The sequence below is a fragment of the Condylostylus longicornis genome, unplaced genomic scaffold (assembly GCF_029603195.1).
Source record: "Condylostylus longicornis isolate FDR11 unplaced genomic scaffold, ASM2960319v2 ptg000010l, whole genome shotgun sequence".
NCBI lineage: Eukaryota > Metazoa > Arthropoda > Insecta > Diptera > Dolichopodidae > Condylostylus > Condylostylus longicornis.
This window is the reverse complement of record NW_026577979.1, coordinates 20350015-20374014: the sequence shown is the minus strand read 5'-3', so window position 1 is coordinate 20374014 and position 24000 is coordinate 20350015. Positions and strand designations below refer to the sequence as shown.

The window sequence follows — 24000 nt, the reverse complement described above, 5'->3', positions numbered from 1 at the left end:
AGGGTGGATTTTATTTGGAAATTGTGATTAGGAAAGCCACGGATTTATTGACATGCTCTAATTTTAACGTAAACTTTATTGCGGGTGTTCGTTCTCTGACTTAATTAATTGTTTTTTTTTCGTACACTCAAAAACATTATTTCTAATAGAGAAAAACCAATGTCAGATAAATCCATTATATTTATTTTAGTAATACATAAAATGCTATCGACGTTAAAGAGTTATAAAATACGAAAATATAAATATGACATATATATCTAAATGTTAAATTTAAACAACAACAAAATCTTCATTTCCAAATTGAAAGAAATGAAATCCTAAAAGGTAAGAATAAAACATTGCATGATAAACGGTCCGATTTTAATGCAAACTTTTTTTTACAAAATAAATTTATAGTTTTCTTATAAAGTATCAAGCATTGTACATTTGTATATTTTTATATCTATACGAATAACACCCCCACAATTAATTTCTATAATTTGGAAAGTAAAAAAAAATTTTTGATAATTTTCCCTATTTGTTTTTCAAAATTTTTGAAATTTGCATGTTATCGTAAAATAGTTATGTAGTCATTTGTTGAAATAAATTTTGAGATGTTAGTAATATTTTTCTTAATGACATTGTCAATCTAATCATCAAGAACTAAAGCTTACCTATTCGATTTCTTCGCTGATTTGTTTAAAGTTTATATAGTGATGTGGGAAACTCAATTTTTGCAGCATATAAAAAAAATTTGTTAATAAATACTAAAAATTAAAAATTTATGAATATTAGATTTTTAACCGATTTTGTACCGTATCATTATAAATTTCAAACTTTCAAAGACAAGTTAGTTATAATCTCATCTAATTGTAATTCGAGCACCTTCAAAATTTTTCCCACTGACTTCCTCATTCAAAAATTTTTTTGAATGTTGCATAATCTGCATGTATTCAATGCAAATAGAAAAAAATAATTGCAGAAATTTGATTAAGATTATAGTAATTGTAGAATGAATGTCATAGAGGTCTTCTTCTATGTCACTGGTCACATATAAAATCAATTTAGTTTAACAATAAAATAGTATTATCGAATTACATATATGTATGAAATTGAAATATATAAAAATTCTCAAGTAAATAATATTTTTCGGCATTTGATTGATAATATGAAAAAAATCACCTCTACATATCTTATGTTCATGAGCACAATTAGAACAACAGGCTCATGAATGAACAAAATGGCTCATGAAAGAAAACAAATTTAAGCTTTGGCGTCATTATAAAATTAGAAAGTTTTGTTAGGGGTGCGATTAAAGCGTGTGTCCACACATAAATAAAATGGTTTTCATTCATAAGTTTTATATAAAGAAGAGAAAATTTCCTTTTTTTTTGTAGTTCTTCTTTTATAAAAATAATACCAATAAATTTTGTTAAGCCTAAAAATAAACATTATTATTTTATGTTGTAGCCATTTCACACCCTAAACAACAAGAAATATTTTTTTTTCATAATATCGTAAAATATGAACAAAATTACAATAAACAATTTCAAAAGTTTTCCTATTCTCACAAATAAACTCACCTCAGGATATAATATACTTTTTATAGCCTTTTCTTCCTTATTTTGCGTTTTCCTTTTGGTTTTGTTTTTTTTTTTTTTTGAAAAAGAAAAAAAAGGTTATAAATTATCAATTCCCAGAATATTATCACAGTTCGTAAACAGTTTACTTTATGTAGCGTTTTACTGTTTACATTAGCAATTGAATTAAAAAATAAAAGTATAAAAATGGAAAATTTTTAAAAGTTCCTTTAATTTTTTTTTTGAAATTCTTAGTCTGGTTTCTCGTCCTATTATATATTTCATGAAATTGATTGACCACTCAAGATCATAAGAAAGCCGAAAAAAAAGTGAAACAAAAAAAAAGGAAATTGTATATAAAAACAAAAAAATTAAAAAACTTTGAAAATTTTCCTATATTTATTTTCTTATTTTTCTTTATGTTGTTTACCTTTAAAAGGACATTACCATAAAATAAACAAAACAAAAAGAAAACCCTTCATATTTCTAAAACTGTTGATTATATCTGCCATCATTTCCAATAAAAAAGGGTTTTTTATACCCTGCACTTCGTGAAGGGTATATTAACTTTGGTATGGAGTTTGTAACTACTTGAAGGAGTCATCTGCGGTATGGACATATATATATATTCTTGCTCAGCGTAAAATTCTGCGTCGATTTAGACATGTCCGTCTGTCCGTCCGTCCGTCCGTCCGTCCGTCCGTCCGTCCGTCCGTCCGTCCGTCCGTCCGTTCGCACGATAACTCAAAAACGAATAATGCAATCGACACCAAACTTTCACAAGTTTTTTCTTTTGTGCCAAGGACGAGCCCTATTGTTATTGGACTAATTCGGACAACGGGTTCGGGTAGCTGCCATACAACTCAAAGAGTTTATTTTAAATATTTCAAAAACTAATAAAGCTATAAATATAAAACTTTGTATACATGTGTCCAATTATATTCTACATATGCTCTAAAAATTATAATGGGATAGCTGCACCGGTTCGGGTGGCTGCCATACAACTCCAACAGCAAATTTTTTATATTCGGCAAAATAATAAAGTCAGATTCATGAAACTTGGCAGTCATGTGTCCAATTATAGGTCAAATATACTTCTGAAGTTTTAGAGGAATTACTTTACAGGTTCGGGTACCTGCCATACAACTCCAGAAGCTAATTTTAAATATTTGGAAAAATAATAAAGTCAGATTCATGAAACTTGACAGTTGGATGTCCGATTATAGATCAGATATATTTGTGAAGTTTTAGAGGAATTGCTTGACAGGTTCGGGTACTTGCCATACAACTCCAGAAGCTAATTTTAAATATTTGGAAAAATAATAAAGTCAGATTGATGAAACTTGGCAGTTGTGTGTCCAATTATAGGTCAGACATATTTCTAAAGTTTTAATGGGATTGCTTGACAGGTTCGAGTAGCTCCCATACAAGTCTTAAAGCTTATTCTTAATATTTGGAAAAATTATAAAGTCAGACTCATGAAACTTGGCAGTCGGATGTCCAATTATAGGTCAGACATATCCCTGAAGTTTCTACAGAATGACTTCACAGGTTCGAGTAATTGCTACACAATTACGAAAGGTGCAGGGTATTATTCAATCGGTTTATACCGATTGAAACGTTTTTACTTGTTTTATATATACTTGTACATACACAAATACATACATAACGTCCATTAAGGATATAATTTTGGAAAATAATTTTATTTCAAGTCTTATGGGAAATTTTGTAAAGGTTGCTATGGCAAACTTTTTTTAATTAATTTTAGATATTAATGTTATATAATTTACGATAAATTTTCTCTTTTTCAAAAAATTTCATAAATTGAAAATAAAAAATTACATAATAAGATAAAAAAAATAAAAACTGAATTGAGTTTCATAAAATGAATTGAAAAGTTGGTAGGAGAAAATGTTTTTTTTTTTTTTTGGTTTGACAAAAGTGACCCGTAAGTCAATTGTTTCAATTTTTCTTACCCGAATTATGTTACGTAATCTTCCAAAATAAAGTTAATTTTGTTAAAAATAAATTATTTCATTTCCAGAAATAACAGATTCTTAACAAGTTTAAAGGTAGCAAGCATTGATGAAGTGTAAACACAGTTCAATAGTTTCGGTTAAAAATGGATCCGATAAATATTATCTTTGTGAAAAAATGTCAAAATTACCTAACAGAAAAATTAGATGTAACAATTATAATGATTTTCTGTGTTTGAGAATCAATTTGAGATTAGCGATTTTTACTTTATAGTAACTTTTCGGGCATTTACAATATTAAAAAAAGGCTATATTTCTATTCCATTACGTTTGCAAAACTAAGAAATAATGGTATATACTCAAAAATATGTTTTTGATCAGCATCGAATCGATTTAAGTATGTCAGTCCGTCCGTCCATCCGTCGCAACGATAACTCAAAAGCTGAGCTAAGTCCACTAAATTTTCACAAATGGTTTATTATGGTAAATGCCAGAACCCCTTTTTAAATTGGACATGATTGAGGTACTGGTTCGGGTAGATGCTATACAACTTCAAAATTTATTTGGCTATATCTCATAAATTATAGAAGCAATGGTACTAAAATTTCGCGAATTCATTATTAGGCCCAATGTGCTTGATAAATGTCGTTAAAATAGCTTACTCATGCGGGTATCACAGGGTTGACACAGTCAACTATATTCTCGTTTTAATATCAAACACGATTAATATTTTATTAGACATTTGTTTCCAGTTTTTGTACCTTGAGCGGTAAAATATTTTGTACATTATTCTCACGTTTAAATTTAAAGTGGCTAAGTAATAGCAAATTTACTCAAATTAAGTTTTCAATAATTTTTCATCTTAGAACTCTAAACTATAAAAATTCATTACGTTAAATATCTTTTATTCTTAATTCTTTTCAAATTAAAAAAAAGGAAGGATGATTTTTTTTTCAAATAGTGCATGTAGATAGATTTATTTCTGTACTCAAATTCTCAAAGGCTTCCTTATCCTGTGTTGTCCTGGCAAGAAATAACTTTCTCTTTAAAAGGTAGAAAAAATATTTCAAGTGAAACAAGTTTATTCTTTTTTCCTCGTTATTCAATATTAAATTTTTTTATGGGTGCTTTGAAAACTGTGAACTAAAGAAGAATAAAACTTGATAATTTTAGCTATTCCCTTATTCATTTGATTTTCAGGATATTTTAACACTCGAAATAAGAATGAATACTTATCCAAATTTCTGCATTTGCAAATTTATTTTGTTAGACATTGTTCTAGTGTTTGTAAGACATTAAAGGAATTGCAGATTGTTGTAACTTTCGAAGAAGAAAACTTTTTTTATTATTAAGAATCTGAAGAGTTGCTGCAAACAGTGAAGAAAACTATTTCTACTGGGCAAATAAAAAATGCACAAGAATTTTAACTAGTTATGAATAAAATCGCAAAGATTTTTAACAATTATTGAGAAAATAAAAAATAAGTACATTCAACATTGTTTTACGTAATAGTTTATTCAACAAAAAAAAAAATTCCTTAAAACTTTTAAGGACTTGGATTTGGAAACAAAAAATTACTTTTCAATCGCTTAAATCTTTTGTGAACAACCATATTTTTTTGATACCCGGATTCGCTGATAATTTTCAAAAATTTGTCATTTAAGTAATTTCCGTAAATTTTTAACTAAATATAAAAATTCACTAAATTTAAAACTGTAAGGCATGAAAATGTACAGCAAATGTATGTGGATATAAGTCCAACTTTAAGCAAATAAACTGCTTGCATCTAAATTAGATAAAACCTCACTATGTTTTTGGAAAAGAATTAAGAAGAGAAACTTTATTATTGTGCCAAAAATTTTAATTTCTTTTTTGCCTAAGATTCATATTCTCTTTTACAAGTGGAAAATTGAGCTGAAATGCAGCAAACAGGTATTCCAAATCTTTGAATTTAGTACTATCGGTTTTAGGTTTGAAATGCACATTTTGTGTTGATAAACCCTTTAAAAATTATACTAACTAGAAAATTAACGACATTACTTCACCATGAGCATTCAAATTAATATTCACAAAATTTCGTTTAGAATTTTTAACGCTGCTCTTCATGGATATGGTCGCTTTTTATGATTGTTTTACATTATTTCTTATTTATCATTTAAAATAATTCGAAAGAAACGTGTAACCTTTTCTAAGAAACAATAGTTTGAGGTATGCATTTTGAATATTCTTGTTCGGCGTCGAAATCTGAATCGTCTTTTCTAATGATAAATCAGACATAACATGCTAAGTTTACGAACTTTTCGCATAAATTATTACTGTAAATGACAGTATGCTGTGAGTATTGGAAGTGGTCGAAACAATGATTCGGGGAAATGTAATTTTAACTTCAAAAGTTCTTCAATATATGGATCGAAATTTTACATAAATAAATGTATTATAAAGGCTGTTTGGTTTGATAAAAGTCATTGAAAATGCTTTCATTTCTTATATGCTTCAAACTGGATCATATTTTTTGTAATCATTCTTTGGTGTATGGGTATCACGGTCATCTTCACCTATTTTCGCGTTATATTTAAAATAAATATTTTAGCTCATTTCAGATTCATAGACCTTGTTCACCTAGGATATTTTCATGGTAAATGACTACACATATACGATTGTTGCAATTTACAACGCAGCCTTTTGAATAAATTTTTTGAAATTTTTTCAATTTTATTAAAACTTATGACTAAATTTTATATAAAAAAAATTTATTTTGTACTGTCCTGTTTAAATCACAACACAAATAAATCTTAAAAATGAATGTTTGTTTTCTTTTAACTAAAAGTATTTCTTGAATATTTTTGATCCTTTTAGAAGACTTTAAGATTCTATAAGGACGTACCCAAAAATAAATTCTAATTTGTGGTTCTTTTAAATTTTTTCTATTAATAAACAATACATACAAACAAAGATGTATTTATATGTATTTTTTTGTTGAATGTTTTAAGATTTGTGTTCTTTTGCAATTTCTATACATACATACATACTATATAAATAATAATGTACATAATATTACAAAATAAAGAACCAAATTCATTTTATTTTTATTCTGAATTATTTTTTTATATAATTCCACTTCAGCCCCAAGACATAACAAAAATGTTACTAGGATTAATTATTATTTACTTTCATTTTTGTTTTTGTATATTTTATATAAGCAAAAATGCCATCTGATGACTGCGATTCTCTCTACGCTATTTTTATATACTCTTGTATATAAATTTATATTATTTTGTTAGCTTAGTTTATTTAGTTTTTTCATTTTTGGTTTGTTTTTCATTTGTTTTTCTATTTTTTTTTTCGTTTTTCGTCAAGGAGATCAAAATAAGGATTTTATAGTGAAAATAATACGATAAGGCTGCCAAATAATTGATTATTTTACACAATATACATCATAATATAATCATTTACCCTGATTAAGTCTATATCTATTTAAATATCTGAAAATTTTATATAATATACTTTTCTAAATAATTTTATGTATACTGAAATAAATGAAATATTAATAGAGTGAGAATTAATTGTATGATAACCTTAAAATATTTCTTAAATTTCGGTTTTATTTTCATTTAAATTAGAATTATGTAATATTTACGAGGTGAGATTTATAATGAAGGAACTATCGTAATACATAATATTAAATGTAAATTGCAACATTGTAAGTTAAACAAGATACATCATAGAATAGCAGTCAAGTTTTTTGAAACGAAAATAAATGATGAATGACTGTTATAGTAACCTTTATCTCATTTATATAAGGAACTTAAGGTTTAAAGAAAATTTGTTTCTTTGTCAAATTTTAACTCATGAATTTTTGAGTGAAGTTTTGAAAGTTCTGCATCTTAAGACTACATTGCGCATATATAAGTATTGTTATAAAAAAAACAAATTGAAAAATCAATCAAATATTAAAGCAAATTCCTCACATAGTACTATGCATGTTGTCACACCATTCATTCTATCAAAAACACCTCTAGAAGCTATAGCTGTAATAAGAAAATAATAATCTTTGTGAAAGCGTTTCCAAAAATATTCGTGTATCTATACCTACATTTTACATTGGAATATATAGTTGGTCTATAATATATCTATGCATTTAAATTTAGGAAAAGAAAAGGATTTGGTTTTTGAGATCTTAATGGGAAGTATCAAAAGAATATTTTCTTCAAGACAAAAAAAAAAAAATTAAAGGAAAAAGAAAACATACAAGAAACCAAAAGCAAGTGAAACTAAAATGAAATCTTCGCTAATAAGCTTAAGGGATTTGAATAAAAAATGTTCCATTGTTTCCAGTCTGAATGAAAATTTTATTATAAAAATGTAAAAATAAAATATTGCCAAACTTTTCATGGAATTGAAGAAGAATAAAATATTTTTCGAAACAATAATAACGAAAATTATTGAATTTTTGGTACTTTCCTAAAATAATTAATTGAATTACTTACAATTTACATATTTGAGAGCACACTATTGGTCTTCAAATTAACCTTTCTATTTAAAGACAAAGGAGAAATAAGTTCTCAATAAAAATTTACGCATTCAATTTATTTTTCTTCGTATTTCTAGTTTGTGTCTGACGTAAAACCCAGTCTTTTTTGTTTCATTATTATTTTGAAAGACGTACATATTTCAAAATGTAATGCAGATAGTAACAAAATAAATCAGGTTGCAAATTCTTAAAAGGTTGAAAAATTATTCATAAAAAATTAAAGCCTGTTTACATGGATGCCACATGTGGTAAAAAATTAAGGTTACTTTAAATTTAAATGTTAAAAATTCAAATTTTTTGTCTAAAAACATTATAAATAATGTTAACAAGTTTAAATAATAGTGAACTTTACAAAATTTAGGATAAGCTTATAAAAAAACCCAAACGACCCCGGAGTTTACGTCACGCATTTAAAATTTTACCTTTTTATTCAAGCGGGTGTGTATTTGACACAATATAAAATATTAAAAGTAAGATATTCTAAAGAATTATTTTCAACAACCTAAAATAAATAATAAATAAATTAGTAATAATGACCTAGAATATATAAATATAATTAAGTTTATAAAAACACGAACAAAACATTTATATATGGCAACTCCGATTTTTAAAAGTCTCACAGTTCAAATTTCAAATGAATTCTTTTTTGTGATGATGATGATGACGATAATAGTATTGAAGAGCATAATAGTGTGGTTTTATTTTCTAGTGTTGATGATAAAATAGGGAAGAAATACTTCATTTACATTTTTTTTAGGACTAAAAAAAAGGAGTCAAAGTCTTCGTTTTCCTTTTTGAAACAAAAAAGTGAAATACCTTTAAATATGTGTATATAAAAAAATCTATATCTTACAAATATAATACATACATAATATATGTACGTATATATCTATTAAATATCTATTAAAATTGTAGAAGTATACAGAGGCATGAAGAAGAACGTATCTACCCAGCTAAATATTAATATGACTTAGTTGAACATTATTTATACATATATGCATTTTATTTATACATTCACTAAAGAAAAATACTTCCTCTTTTGTCCAAACAATCTTCAATGTTAAAATATAAATTCAAGAATTCTTTGTATTTCAATTTAGTTTAATGTCAGTAGGAGGCGAAATTTAAAGATTGCCGTCGTATTATCCAGTTCTTTATTTTATAATTCCATATTATGTATAAGCGCATAATGTACTTACACATAAGGATTTGTACATTTATATGAATTTAATTTTTTTCTTGGATAAAATACTTATTTAATAAGAATTTCGTTCTCAGCATTACACCATACTCTAATACATATGGTATAAGAAATTCAACCACAAAAAATTTTAACAATAAAATTATTATCCATCACACGGCAACTTTCATTTCTTCACAATTTCAGCTTAAATATAGTACGTTTTCTGATAATTAATAAAAGAGTAATGTGATTCCATGCCAGCGCTATGAAATAAACTTGATTATGATTCTTAACCTTAATATTTTAGAAATGGTACAAGTTTAAACGTTGTTGTGCTTAAAAAAATATTAAAAGCAAAAGTTTGTTAGGGTATTGGGTAAGAATTGAAGCGGTAAGTGGACGAAGGGGTTATCTTACATTTGCATCTTAACACATTTTTTCATTAACAAATTGTAAAACTATTCTCGTCTTCTATTAAGTTTCTAGCTATAAAAGTAATCACAGTTGAAAATATATGAAATTTAATGATGTTCCGTTCGAAAAGTTCAATTTTCGTAAAAATGTTAGTTAACCCCTTTGTCCACTTACCTCTTCAATTGTGAAAAATTAAAAATTTTTGTTCGAGATCTTTAATAATTAAAATAATTCTAGTTACAAAATTTTAGTAATATCTTCAAGTACAAGTGATTTTTATAATAATATGTAAATCCTAATAATTTTAGTCACCATCTTTATATAGCTTAGTTATCATAATAAATTTATTCATAATTAACTGAAGATCCAAAAAATTTTAAAGTGTGTTTTATTTTTAATTTCAGATTTGCCGAAAAATCTTTCATAGCGAAAAAAGGTAAATAAAAATTTAGTTCAAATATTAAGACTCTTTAATTTCACAGCAGGAAGTAGAATTTTTGACTTAACTTTTAGTGAAATCAAGAGGTTTGCAATGCACCACTATTCTGTCACTTTTATTCTAAAGTTATTGAGAATAATATTACAAACAGGGTTTATGAAAATTCTGTACTTAAAGTAAAAACTGAAAAAATTTTAAAATTTTCAGCATCTATGGTCTGATCGGCTATCTCGCTATTTTACTCTGCAAGTGAGATGAAAGTGAGTAACTTTCATATATTTGATGATGTAATTTTCGATTGACAAGACTTATTTGGTATTGCGTATCTCGTTTTTTCCTAAAATGTATTCAAAATTTATTCAGTTTATTTTTTAAAGTGAGACATTCAGTCGATAATTTGGAAAAAAATGCAAAGATCCTATTGAAAGAATGAATAATTTTATCGGAATAATGAAATATCCATTAGAAAAAGGGATAATTCTGGTTTAAAAGTGAATAAAAAGTTAGGAGAAACGGCGAGATACACGATTAGGCTGTTTAATTTGTAAATGACACTTTTGAGGATTTTTTTAAACGAAACCCTTAAGGTTTCTCAGTTCTTAAATTTTTAAAAATATCTCAATATTTTGGATAATATTATGTAAACGACGCAGTTTTGATATGTCAAAACATTCTTATGATCTTCGAGTGAAGAAAAATCCTGAAGTAGATAATTATTAAAGGAAAATTCAATATTATTATTGTTTCTATTAGTTAAAATTACCAGTTTTTATAGAAGAGAGCAACCAAACGTTCCAACATTGAAGTCTTCCAATTAATTATGCTATTAAAAGCAGTACAAAATAAAATTTAACTCACCAGCAAATAAAATTTAAAAATATTTCATTAACGACAAAAAATTAAAAGTGTTCTATTATTGGTAGTAATGCAATTGGCTTTTATCCTTTGATATTCGTTAATAGTTTCCAATAATTTTTTTTGAAATGGATTCAATTATATTATTATTTTAAAACTCTCTAACTACAAATAAGAAAATTGAAAATTTATAAGAGTTTTCAAATAAAATGTTTAAAACAAAGAAATATAAGGATGAAAATCCTTAAAAGTTTTCCTATTATTTCGTAATTAAATTCAAGTATCTTGTAAAAACTACTCAAAAAAAGGTAAAGATATCTGAACCTAAATTTCCTTTCTATATTTTATTTTCTCTTAAATGCAATATATCAAAATTTTCAAAGAAAGAATATTATTATCCTTTCAAAAGTTTAAAGGATAATATTTAAAAAAAAAATTTTTGAGCTTTCATAAACTTAATTATTATTTATTATTATTCTTCCTTAAATTGCAACATAATTACATTACAAAATTATCCTTTTGTTAAAATTTTCAGATTTAATAAAATCCTGAATTTTTATATCTATCTATATAATAAAATTTTTTTATGAATTTTTCTACATAATTTTCTACAGAATTTAAAATTCGAATTTTAAACTTTTTGGTTTTAAATAACTATACTCAATATTTTAGTTTTGAAACTAAAAATAACTTTGATGAAAACAATAACTATAAATTTAGGAGTCTTAAATTAGGTCATTGTAGTAGGGGTCATAAAATGTCATAATATTGTCAACTACTTATTATAGTTGCATTCTTTTAACTTTTAAAGGACATATTGTGCAGTTAAATAAAAAACAAAGAACTTGTGAAAAATTCTAAAAGTTCAACTGTACACAATATGCACTAACAAATACACTAAAAAATTTATAAAAAAAATTTATGTTGCAGAAAAAAAACAGGAAAAATTTAAGGTGACGAAGTATTCTGAGTAAAATTTGAATTACTTCAGATTACAATTTTTTAATGCGGAGCACTGAATTAGAATCCAATGTCCTATATAAGTTTATACCAACATACTCCGTGTGTCTTAAAGCAAAAGCCTAGAAAATATGTTCAGAGAAGAGAAATTATTATTTTTTGAGCCAATGTTGTCTAGGTAAGTTGAAGGAAGGCCGTATATTAAACAAATTTTTAAATAAAATTCTAGCTTGTTATCCTTCCATTCCTTTACCATCTTATTAGCTATTTTACTCAATTAAATTTGGAAAAAAAAATTTCTCATCCACTTACTGTAAAATTTTACAATCGCATTTTAAAGTATTCGAAGGATAAGTAAGTATACAAAGCTCTACTATTTTGAAAATTTTTATATTTACTTTAATTAGATTTAAATAAAAAGAAAACATAGCACCTACCTAAAAGAATATTCTACGATATCTTCCATATTTTATCACAGTATAAGTATATCAATTTATATAAAAATGAGAATCATTAAGAAAAATAAGAAAATCAGAAAAAAAAAAAAGAAATTTTCTAGGAAAATAAACTGAAATTATAAAGTAATCTTTCAAGTGCAAGGACCTTATTGCAGACATTATTGACTTGAGTAATTAAACTTTGTAATAGAGTTATAATAAATGAAATAAAAAACTCAGTTTTCTATTATTCCCTTTCATTCCCATCCAGGAAAACGATGAATTAAAATAGACACTTATCTGCAAAAATTTTATTTCAAATCCATCTAACTCTAAGATTATCAAATTTTAATCATTAGCCTAAATAAATTAAGTGGTTTAAATATTAGATCGCAGATTGTTTATTTCTTTTAGACTTTTAAACTGAACCATAGATTTATTTAAAAGTAGCTCAAAACAGATTCAATACCCTATAGATTAAAATAAGTCACACAACATAATTTCTACATAATTTAAATCCGTTTCCGTTCATTTTGAAAGTTTTTCGTCTTTCTATAGGAGTAACAGAGTTCTTACTTTCAAATTGATGCCATTTTCAATTTTTTTTTTAAATTCAAATGAAAAATGCATAGAAATTCTGAAGCAATTCATTATGAAAATTTCTCACGAAAAATTGCTTAATTCAATCTATATTGCTCAAATATTTGGCGGGATATTTCCTTGACAATGTACGAAAAACTTTTAACTTGGTCGACTGAAATTAACTGAAGTTATCAATATATTTTTCTTGAAATATGGAGACTTTATATAATTTTTTTCAAGTACATTATGAATGAAATGTGAAAATGGAAATACTCTACTCAAATCATAAGAATATGAAAAAAAATGACACTTCATTGTAACTTATTAAACGATTCGTTTCTTTTTTAAGAATTTCTTTTTCTTTTTACGAAGAAAAAAACTGGAATAAAACTGGAATAAAATGAATTAACAATGATTTAAAAATTTATATTTTTATAATTCAAAATAATTTTCGTCTGTCAGTTAAAACAATTGAAAACGTCAAATGTGTCTACCTAAAATTAGCCCTAACTTCTAATCGTGTCAATGTCCAATCATTTGTGATATCCAAAACAGTTTCTTTGTTCAAATAGATTATAAGTTTAAAAGTTGAAAAGAAACCGTCGACACAACTGTATTATTACGTATGCAACAATCAACAAAATTTTAGTTATTTTGTACTACAATTTTGCCAACCGAGTATATTATTTGGGCGTTGAGTTTTTACTAAAACCCAAAAAAAATTTAAATGTTTGCCAGGCATATTTCTTTTTCTCAAATTTTCTGAATAACTCTTAATATTGTATTTGCATAGTCAAACGGGTTGTTCACTCCTCCATTATTTTCTTAATTTTAATCTTTAATCATTGATTTAAAATCATATTTAAAATCAAATAATGCATCAAGGCTTAACTTCAAAGCTTCTTTTAGAATTTCTTCAAATTAATTACGGTTTCCAAATTAATGGATTCAGATAAAGTTAATAAAACAGAAATTAATACGAGTACATATAATCTCAATTGAAAAATTAGCACATTTTATATTATTTCATTTTATCCCTTTTACAAAGCCGAGTATTCTCTGATACTAACTTGTAATCGTTTTATTATATCTTCTCTAATTCTATTTTGCAAACTAACTAAACTGGTTACTTTTGTTTTTTTTTTTCTAGAAAAAAATAGTAATTTTTCCAGTATTCAAAATATTAAAAAGTGTTATAATGGGCTTGTGGATGAAGAGCGTTGTTTAAATAAATTTTCATTAATATAAAAACAGTTGTGATACTCGTAGCTTTACATTAATGTCATGGTATATTTGTACTTTCCTTTGTAATACTTGAAAAATGCAATAGTTTCGCAACTGATAAGTTTATCAGTTGGTAGAGTTGGTACAAGTTTTGTACTTTGATAGTATATTGAAAATACGAAATTTGCTGTCAATCAAAACTGTGATTGGAAGAATTTCGATATTATAGATTTAAATAGAAATTCGAAATTTTTAATTCTTGAATTTGAGTCACACTCGTGGAAAACAAAATCCAGTCATATTGTGTTACAAAATCTTTTTTTTTTGGGCTTAAAAAAAAATCTCGAAAACCGATCATTTATCCTTCAAATTTTTCCTTCAATTATGAGCTTTCGTTATGAATTTTAATATTATGATTTTTAAAAACTTTCTGGAAATTAATAAAATTGATATATGATACCAGTTGCAATGACTAATTGCCATTTGTATATTTTTATAATCACTGTAATGGAAAATGGTACGTTTTTTTCTGCACATGATATAGATTCTTCTACGAGACTTTTATTGTAGCATAAATCTCAGGTCTTTATCGGCCATCTCATTTGAGCCGTGATTAAACAAATGTTTCATCAGTTTTTCAAATTAAATTTTCATAAACTTAGTCCCATTCATGATATTATTATTTTCCATCTGCTTATTATTATCAAAAACTAATATAAATCCCATAAAAAGACCATCGTTTAGTTTTCTTACCGATAGATTAATTACAGATCTGATTAGAGATATTTACAGCACAATTAATAAATTGGGAACTCAATCATTTTAGATTTTTGTCTAAAACGATTTATTGGTAAATCGTATAGTGACTTAAGCCAACTAACTATGATTCTATTCAAATAACTGTGGGAGACATCGTCACACACAAGAACCAAAAAATTTACATAGCAGTTTTCCATGAAATGTCGTACATAAATTGTTATGGCTATAATGTTCGGAAAGTTTTCCTGAGCAACTGTACGAAATAATTATATTTTTTCTGTAATTTTCTGTAATATTCTTCGAGCTTGATCCATTAACAACACAAATCGACAGCACATAATTTCAAGTTGAACAAAAGAAGGGTTTTTTTATTTTTCCACATTTAATCGAGTTTTATTCATCATTTTCTTAATGGTAATAATATTTATTTGATTTTAATGGTGTGGATAGAAATTATAAAAATAAAAAATAAAAAATAAAGAAAACTCTAGAGATCTTTTTATTAAAAATAATATGGCAGAGTTTAACGCCCGTATTAAAAGTATTCATAGATCTAAAAATACAATTGAGAATAGAATTGCCTAAAGTTATTTTGTAACAATTCTTATTGGGATGTGCCTGTAATTGTCTCTGTGATAACAAAGCCTTTATTTTTTTTCTCGTTTCTTTCCTTTTATTTTTTTTTTTTGTTTATATTTTACTTAAATGCATACAAAATGAAAAAAAAGACTCTTTTTAGATAAAATTGAAAAAATTTACAATAGATTATAGAAAAAGGATTTTTTGTGTTTTGTTTTTGACTCATTCTCTTTCCAATTTGTAGAGAAAATGAGCAAATTGTTTTACAAAGGATGATTTTTGCAGAAATTTTAAATGCCCTTATTATAAAATATCAAAAAGAATTTCCCTTAAAAATAGCAAAAAAAAAAATAGTAATAAAATAAAATAAAATGAAAAAAAAGGGAAAAGATAGAAAAAACAAAAAGTGTTTGAATCTCGTTTGAAAGGATTTTTAAATTCAAGTAAAAAAGAAGAGTTGAACAATATAATAAGTTTTTACTTGAATTTCATTTTTGCGATGAGAATTTGAAGCTTCCGTTCCATTTTTAAAATAAGTTTTATTATAAATCGTGCAGTTTTTAACTAAAACAAAACAAAATACGAGAATGATGAAGAGCGCACTAATGAACATTTCGGAAACAGTCTTTCAAAAAATTAAAAATGCTATTCCTTTCAAACAGTGTTCAACTGACTTTTTTTAATAGCACAATCTAATATTATTATGTTTGTATGTATAGGTTCATATGAAGTAGGTACTAGTAATCTTTAACCTTCATTTCATCCTATTATATATAAATGAATAAGGAAAACAACGGAGGAGTTTCTTTTATCTAATTGGTAGGCTCTTTCAAAGATTGACATTAGAGCGCATTATGACATTTGATTTCACTGATTTAAATTTATTAAGTACATAATTTAAAATTATCATGATCCCTGCAAGTAGGTATTATGTATACATACCGCACAATACATAAGATATATGTTCGAAATGCTTTAAGAATTGGAGTGCTATAAAATTTTTATTTGAGTTTCAATTGATTACATCAGAATTTGAAAAACAATTGCACATAGTTAAAGCAACAAGCCTTCGCATCGGTCAATTGGATAAATTTTAGACTTTGTAAAAAACAAAAATTTTTATAATAAAAATCTTAATAATAAGATAATAATAAGATTTTTATAAAAAGAAGCGTACTAGTCAGAAATTATAATTATTCAAGAACAAAACTCATTGAACCTTTCCATACTCAATGAATTTTGCTGCATTCAAGCTCACACTCGGATAGTTGGATATAAAGTATTTCTCGATTTTATAAACTAAAATATTAATAAACTCAAATTTTCTCGAAAACTTGAATAAAATGCTTTTTCAATATTACTTGTAAACTATAGCGTAAATTTAGAAGACAATAAACTGAGAATTTCTTGAGGTTTAAATTATATATTGTTATTTAGGTCTCCTTTGTTTAACATTTTCAACACGCCTATAGTAGTGATTTAGTTCAATTTCATTAAAATAATCGGAAAATCACTTCGACCTAAATCTAACACCTTCTTCAATAAGAATCACTATTCTCATAATTTCATTTAGACAATTTTAATTTTGATTTAAAACCATATTTAATTCATTATCTGATTTATTTTAGCAAGTAATCTATTTCAAAGGGTATAAAATTTCAATTAATTGAATCCAAAGAAGGTTTTTTTTTAATTAATTAAATTTCAGATAAACCGTAGCAAAATAAAGGTTTCTCCACCTTTTTACCCTCTCCATAATATCAACTAATACCTCCAACAAAACTGATTCCGAAATGAATGCACTAAACATAATAATTGTGCACTTTTCCCTTTCATAAGGACTCAACTAAAATCTATTAGATTAGAAAGAAAAAAAATCTAAATAAATCGTTTTGTAAAATGTTGAATTTAATTCACAGCAACTTAAATACACGCTTTATTATACATTCATTTTTTTTTTCTAAATAAAAAGGAAATCTAATCAAAAGCGTCAAAATTATAATAAATTTAATTAATTTGCAAAACTACAAAATATCAAAAATTCGCTAAAGTTAAATATTTTTTTTTTTGAAATTTCATTTTGAAAGCTATTATTTTATTAATTAGAAAATTAAAAATTCTTTGCGAAGAATTAATTTTTCCTTTGCATAGTACGGGTTTAATTAAATTCATCTCATATTTTTAAATAATTTCTTTTTCCTCTTATTTTGACCTTAACCTCATTTTCAAACGGAAATCAAGTAAATTTAAATGTTTTAGTCAGCAAAAAATTAAATTTCATGCGGTTTCCAATAACGTTACAAATCTTTACGAGTTGCGAGAGAAAAAATCGTGATAAAATTTGGTGTACAAACGGTGTCTGCCTTTTCATGGGAGTCAATTCACAATATTGTATTAACCTCAACAATAAATAAGACTTCTATATGGTGGTGACGTATGGCATTAATAAGTTTCAATTTGTTTTGAAAGTTATTGGGAAGAGTAAAGTTCTGTAAAGGATTTTTAAACTGATTTTTTCTTACATAAATTATTTAAACAAAATTACGACAGTTTTTCAAAATTGTGTCTGTTTTCTATTATGAAAATTAGGTTTCTAAGTAATCATGAAGGTTATGTGAATAATTTTGTCGGTTGCACAACTTCTGAAAACATTCCCAAAGTTTTCCCGGAGTTGACAGAATCAACATTATATTGCCAAATTAGAAAACAAAACTTTGCCACGATTTCGGTGGCATTGAATGCAAGTTCAAAATTTAAAATAACTAAAACCTTCAACATTCCAAAGCGATTTTAATCTACTCAATTCTTCGCCAGACAAATGTCTTTCCCATATACCTTTCATTACGAAATTGATTTTAAAAATGTGTAACATGAAAAGGGCAAGAGGCTCCAAATTAAAAATAAAATTATCCTTTTTAAAAAGAATTTCAGGACTATTTAATGAAAAAATGGAAATCATTATTTAACTGCATAATTCAAATCGTTTTTTGCGCGAATTTAGCCTTTTTATTTTTTTTATTTTTTTTATTATACTTTCTTAAGCATGAGAAATTCTTAAATTTGTTAAAAAGTTCTTTCAACTTTTCTTAATTTTTAATTAGTAGAATCACAAACACACTTGAAGTTGAATATATTTGCATATATACTAAATAATATATAGAAGAAAATAATACTTGTGTATGTGTATGAACAACATTTTCTATATGTTGAAAATAAAGTGAGGAGAATTACGTTCGTTCTGACACCTTTATATAAGCCGAGACTAATATAATTTTTGTTTTTTCTTTTTTAGTATACATGTTAACCCTGAGGCCCATAAATTCTCAACTTTTCAAAATACCATCTCATAGTATTGTTTTAAATTTGAATATTTATTGTTGTTGTATAATAAAGAATTAAAAAAATTTGACGTTTTTATTGAATCAGAAATAAAAACAAATTATCAGACAGAAAAATGTTCCAGACAAAAATCTTCTTTCTGTAATAAATAAGCCTGTGCAATTTCCAATTTGATTTCTTATTTTGTTTTTCGTGATTTTGAGTTTTTGGTAAATTCTAAGCAAGGTTTTAACTAAGAGATACACAAATTTCACTCTTTTAGCACTTTTCCAAAACAAATTTTGAAAAAAAAGTTTTTATCAGATTCACTCCGTCCATGGACATGTCTACAGAACTTCTACACCTTTGAAAATAGAAAGCTGAAATTTTATATGTATAAAGATCTTAACTAGACTTTTTTTTATAGAAATTTTTACCTATATTTTCACTTGCAAGAGTTATCGTGTTATATCATATTCTCCTGGCTTCTTTTATCGTAGCATACCATACTTGAACTTTACAAAAACTAAATGCCTTTTTTTCCAAACTTTTGCAATAACAGTCTAAAATTGTAACAGCCTTTAAATACTAATAAATAGTTCATTTTGCTAGCAGAAACTGTTTTTTTACCTCCACTACCACTCAAATTATCGCGTCTTGAAATTTGTAAAATTTGAATTTTTGGCACTACGTATATATTTCCGAAACTGCAAACTTTTCCAAATTTTTATAAATGCAGAAAGCTAAGGCCATTAAAAATGTAATATAGTAAAAAAATAAATACTATGCCATCAAAAAATGTAATTATTTTTCTTAACTCATGCAATTAACACTAAAATTGGAGCGTTCTGTTAATACCTTTTTTAAAAAATTTGCACGCGTTGCTTGTTCTAAAAGTATGCAATTTTTGAAATATATTCGTATATGAATGAAAGTTATTTTAATAATGTAGATTAATAGCTAGATTGTTTATAAAAGCAGTATTTTGCTTTGTTGGATAGAAAAGTGCTACATTACAAAGCAGTGGTTTGACTAGCCTTTATATTAATTTAAATCCAAAAATCTAAACTTAGATGAAAGGAAATAATAAAATAAACTTGAAAAAAATCAAAATTTTTCAAAACTACTCTATCTTTGACAGCAGGTTATATAGATTACGATACAATTATTTATATTGTCGCTACGCAATTACACTGTAGTGCAGCGCAAAACGACAAAAAATGATTTATTTAAGGGCAATTATTCGATTGATTTTTAAATTTTTAAATATTTCTCCAACTATCGTTGTTCTAGCTATTTGATTCTGAGTTATTTCCTCGTTATTTAATTTAGTAAAAGAAAAAATATACCGTATTTTCTTATTATTCTGTTGCAATAATTTCAAATTTTGTGATATTCGACAAAATTTTTTCATTTCTTCAAAAAAAAATTTTCTTTATTTTTTTACATCCAGAAAAAATTTACATTTTTTATTGAAATTTATTAGTATTATAAGTTATTTTATTATTAGACATTCTGTTTATCATCAACTAAATCCGAAAATCATTTTGTATCTGAGGCGTACTTTGAATTAGTTGGCAATCTCTAATTAAACGCGTGTTTTTCACGACGGATTAATTCCTTTTGCTTTAAAGTTTCTCTCATGAATTTTTTCAAAATTTTTTGTTTCATTTCAACATTAACAGTCTTAAATTGTAACAGCCTAGTCGCGATTTCACATTTGTTTAATTAATACAAAGTTTGCAAATATTGAAATGCCCATCACAGCAGGAGTCATTCATAAAGATTCCTACACACATAAAATTAAATAATTATGTTACAAAATGCTGAAATTATTAAAGAGAAAACGAAAAGAAAAAAAATTTGTAATGATATTAAGAAATGGAAAAGTTTGCTACTAGCCCAATTTCTTATATTATAAAATAAGCAATAAAATTCACAAGAATTTTCAATATCTTTATAAAATTAATTTTCATTTTAATTTCAAAATTTTTTAAAGAATAAATCTAATATGAGATTAGAATGGATAATAGATCAGCCAAAAATATCCCTTGAGAATACCGCTGGAATCACAAGAAAACAAAATTCTCAAGATTTATTAGAAACTTATTCCCCAGGACCAAACTAATAAAAAACAAGTAAAAACGTTTCAGTCGGTATGAACCGATTGAATTATACCCTGCACCTTTCATTGTTGTATAGCAATTACTCAAACCTGTGAAACCATTCTATAGAAACTTCGCGGATATGTCTGATCTATAACTGAACACACAACTACCAAGTTTCGTGAATTTGACTTTATTATTTTTCCAAATATTTAAAATTAGCTTTTGGAGTTGTATGGCAGGTACCCGAACCTGTCAAGCAATTCCACTAAAACTTCGCAGGTATATCTGATCTATAATTGGACACACAACTGCCAAGTTTCATGAATCTGACTTTATTATTTTGCCGAATATAAAAAATTTGCTTTTGGAGTTGTATGGCAGCCACCCGAACCGGTGCAGCTATCTCATTAAAATTTTTGGAGCATATGTAGAATATAATTGGACACATGTATACAAAATTTTATATTTGTACCTTTATTAGTTTTTGAAATAATTAAAATAAACTCTTTGAGTTGTATGGCAGCTACCCGAACCCGTTGTCCGAATTGGTCCAATAACAATAGGGTTCGTCCTTGGCACAAAAGAAGCAACTTGTGAAAGTTTGGTGTCGATTGCATTATTCGTTTTTGAGTTATCGTGCGATCGGACGGACGGACGGACGGACGGACGGACGGACGGACGGACGGACATGTCTAAATCAACGCAGAATTTTACGCTGAGCAAGAATATATATATATGTCCATACCGCAGATGACTCCTTCAAGTAGTTACAAACTCCATACCAAAGTTAATATACCCTTCACGAAGTGCAGGGTATAAAAAATTTAGCGTTTTAAATTGTTGTTCATTCAAAAACATTTAGATTTGTTTTACCGAAAATTAAAAATATTGGAGCTATTTATAAATACAGCAACTGGTTCAGCCTTAAAAAAATAATATTGATTTGTAAAATGTGCGTTTAAAAATAAAATGTTAGAAATAATAATATAGAGGAACGTAAATTAATTATGTCAGTTAAATAAATTTTCTTGACAGCAAATTGTAAATATTTAACGTTTTTGTTTTGCTCAGCATCTCTTAGTTGTCTTATTTGTTTAATATATAGGTTAGATATCTATAAAGATGAAGCGTAGTTAAAAACATAACTATATAACAAAGTCTTTTTAATATTTTTTTCAATTTTTTGAATAATATTAAATTTTGAGGAGTTATACGTATGCAAGAACAAAGGAATCATTTTTCTGTACGCTTTAATCGACTACAGGGATAACATTTGTAGTTTTAGAATGAACATGCAATGAGTAATCTGCCTTCATGCTAAATTATATGAAAACTTTCAATTAATGATACTCTCTAAGGTTAGCGTAATGACACTATCAAAATTTAATTTTATATGGCGCAATTTTATTATTACCTTGGGTAAAAAAGTTCAAAACTTTAATATTTTCCAAAAAAAATTTATTTTTAACTTTGTCCGTTCCTCCTTCCGAGTTTCCGTCTTTCTGTGCTTCCATCCCCGGACATGTTTACAAAACTTCTACATCCTATGAAGATAGAAAGCTTAGATTTCATATATATATATATATATAGATCTTTACTAGAAGCTTATTTCTGTAGAAGAAAATTTTTACCTATTGTCAGTTTTCAAATATTTATTGCAGTGAAACCATGACCACTTTTCAAATATTGCAAAAGCATTAAAGCAGTGATTTGCCTATTCTTAAAAGAAAAACAAAATGGCCGTTAAAATTTACGGTTATCTAAAATTCGTTTTTTCCAAATGTTTTATGTAATTTTTCTTCTAGACCCCAAATTGTGAAAGCTCAAATTTTTAATTAATAAATAGTTAATTTCATTGGAAGAAAATTTTTTTCACTTCCACTCCCTCTCAAATTATCGCTTCACGTAATTTGCAAAAATTCGAGTTCTTGCACCTTATATTTTCAAGACTTTCAGCTTTTCCTAATTTCTATAAATTCATAAAGCTAATTGCAAATGTCATGCCATTAAAATATATAATTATTTTTATTAACTCACACAATTAACCCTTAAACTCGTGCATTATGTTAACGCTTTTTCCAATTTTTTTTTCACTTATTGAAGGGAAAAATGGTAATTACAAACCATTAGTTTGACTCAACTTTATTTATAATATATAAAATAAATATTATCAAACATTAATAAAACTTTCTTATCTCCAAAATTTTGATGTTGAAAATTACCTGGAAAAAATCGAAGAAAATATTTTTTGACTAATAAACCGAAAAGATTTGACTTTGCAGAATAAAAAGTTAAAATGTTATTGACTATGGTAAAGAAGTTAAAATTTCACACAAAAGTACATAACAAGAGTAATTTACGGATTTTGTACATACCAAAGTATGAATGCTGTAAGTTTTGCCAGAAAACATTAATTATTTCATCGCTGATCCAAAAAATTCAACGAAATTTTAATTCCATACCAGACGATTGTTGTGTACACGTTACTTGTGTAAGCATTTTCTTTTTATTTAACTCTTTATCTATACATATTGTATGTATTGTATGTATTCAATACATACATATTTTAGGTCCCGCAAAAACTACATTATGTTAAAATAAAGTTTAGTTCGCGTTTTTATTCATAATAAAATATTTAATGGAGTAGCATAAATCGAGCTCTTATTTGAGTTAAAACAACTAATTACCTGCATCTTAACATTAAATTTCAACGATCCAGTCAGAAAAAAAATGAAACTTGGAATGGAAAAATTGAAAAAAGAAAGAAAACAATATTTACTTTGGAAAGAAAACCGTTGTTGTGAAACAAATCCTTAATTATCTTTTTAGAAGCTAAGAAGTTTTCTTTTTTCTTTTTGTGGAACAAATTAAGGACTTAAGACTTTAATTTTCTATTAAAACAAAGATAATATTCATGCATTTTTAATATATAAAAGTAAAGAAGGCAACAAAACTTTTAGAAACATAATTAATTTTTTTGTTGCGGTACGTACACATAAAAATCCATAAATAAAGGTAATGAATGTTGCATATTGCACTGGTATACTAAAATTATCCTGTTTAAAATTTTTTTTTT

General features: G+C 26.0%; 1 long non-coding RNA gene across 1 annotated transcript in view; it reads left to right on the top strand.

Moving 5' to 3' along the window:
• The window catches only part of LOC129619046 (uncharacterized), a 186717-nt gene that overhangs the window by 124146 nt on the left and 38571 nt on the right, over nucleotides 1-24000 (top strand). Inside the window, exon 4 of the long non-coding RNA XR_008697840.1 lies at nucleotides 10068-10099. This is a non-coding gene — a long non-coding RNA (uncharacterized LOC129619046). The remainder of the gene's footprint in view (nucleotides 1-10067; nucleotides 10100-24000) is intronic.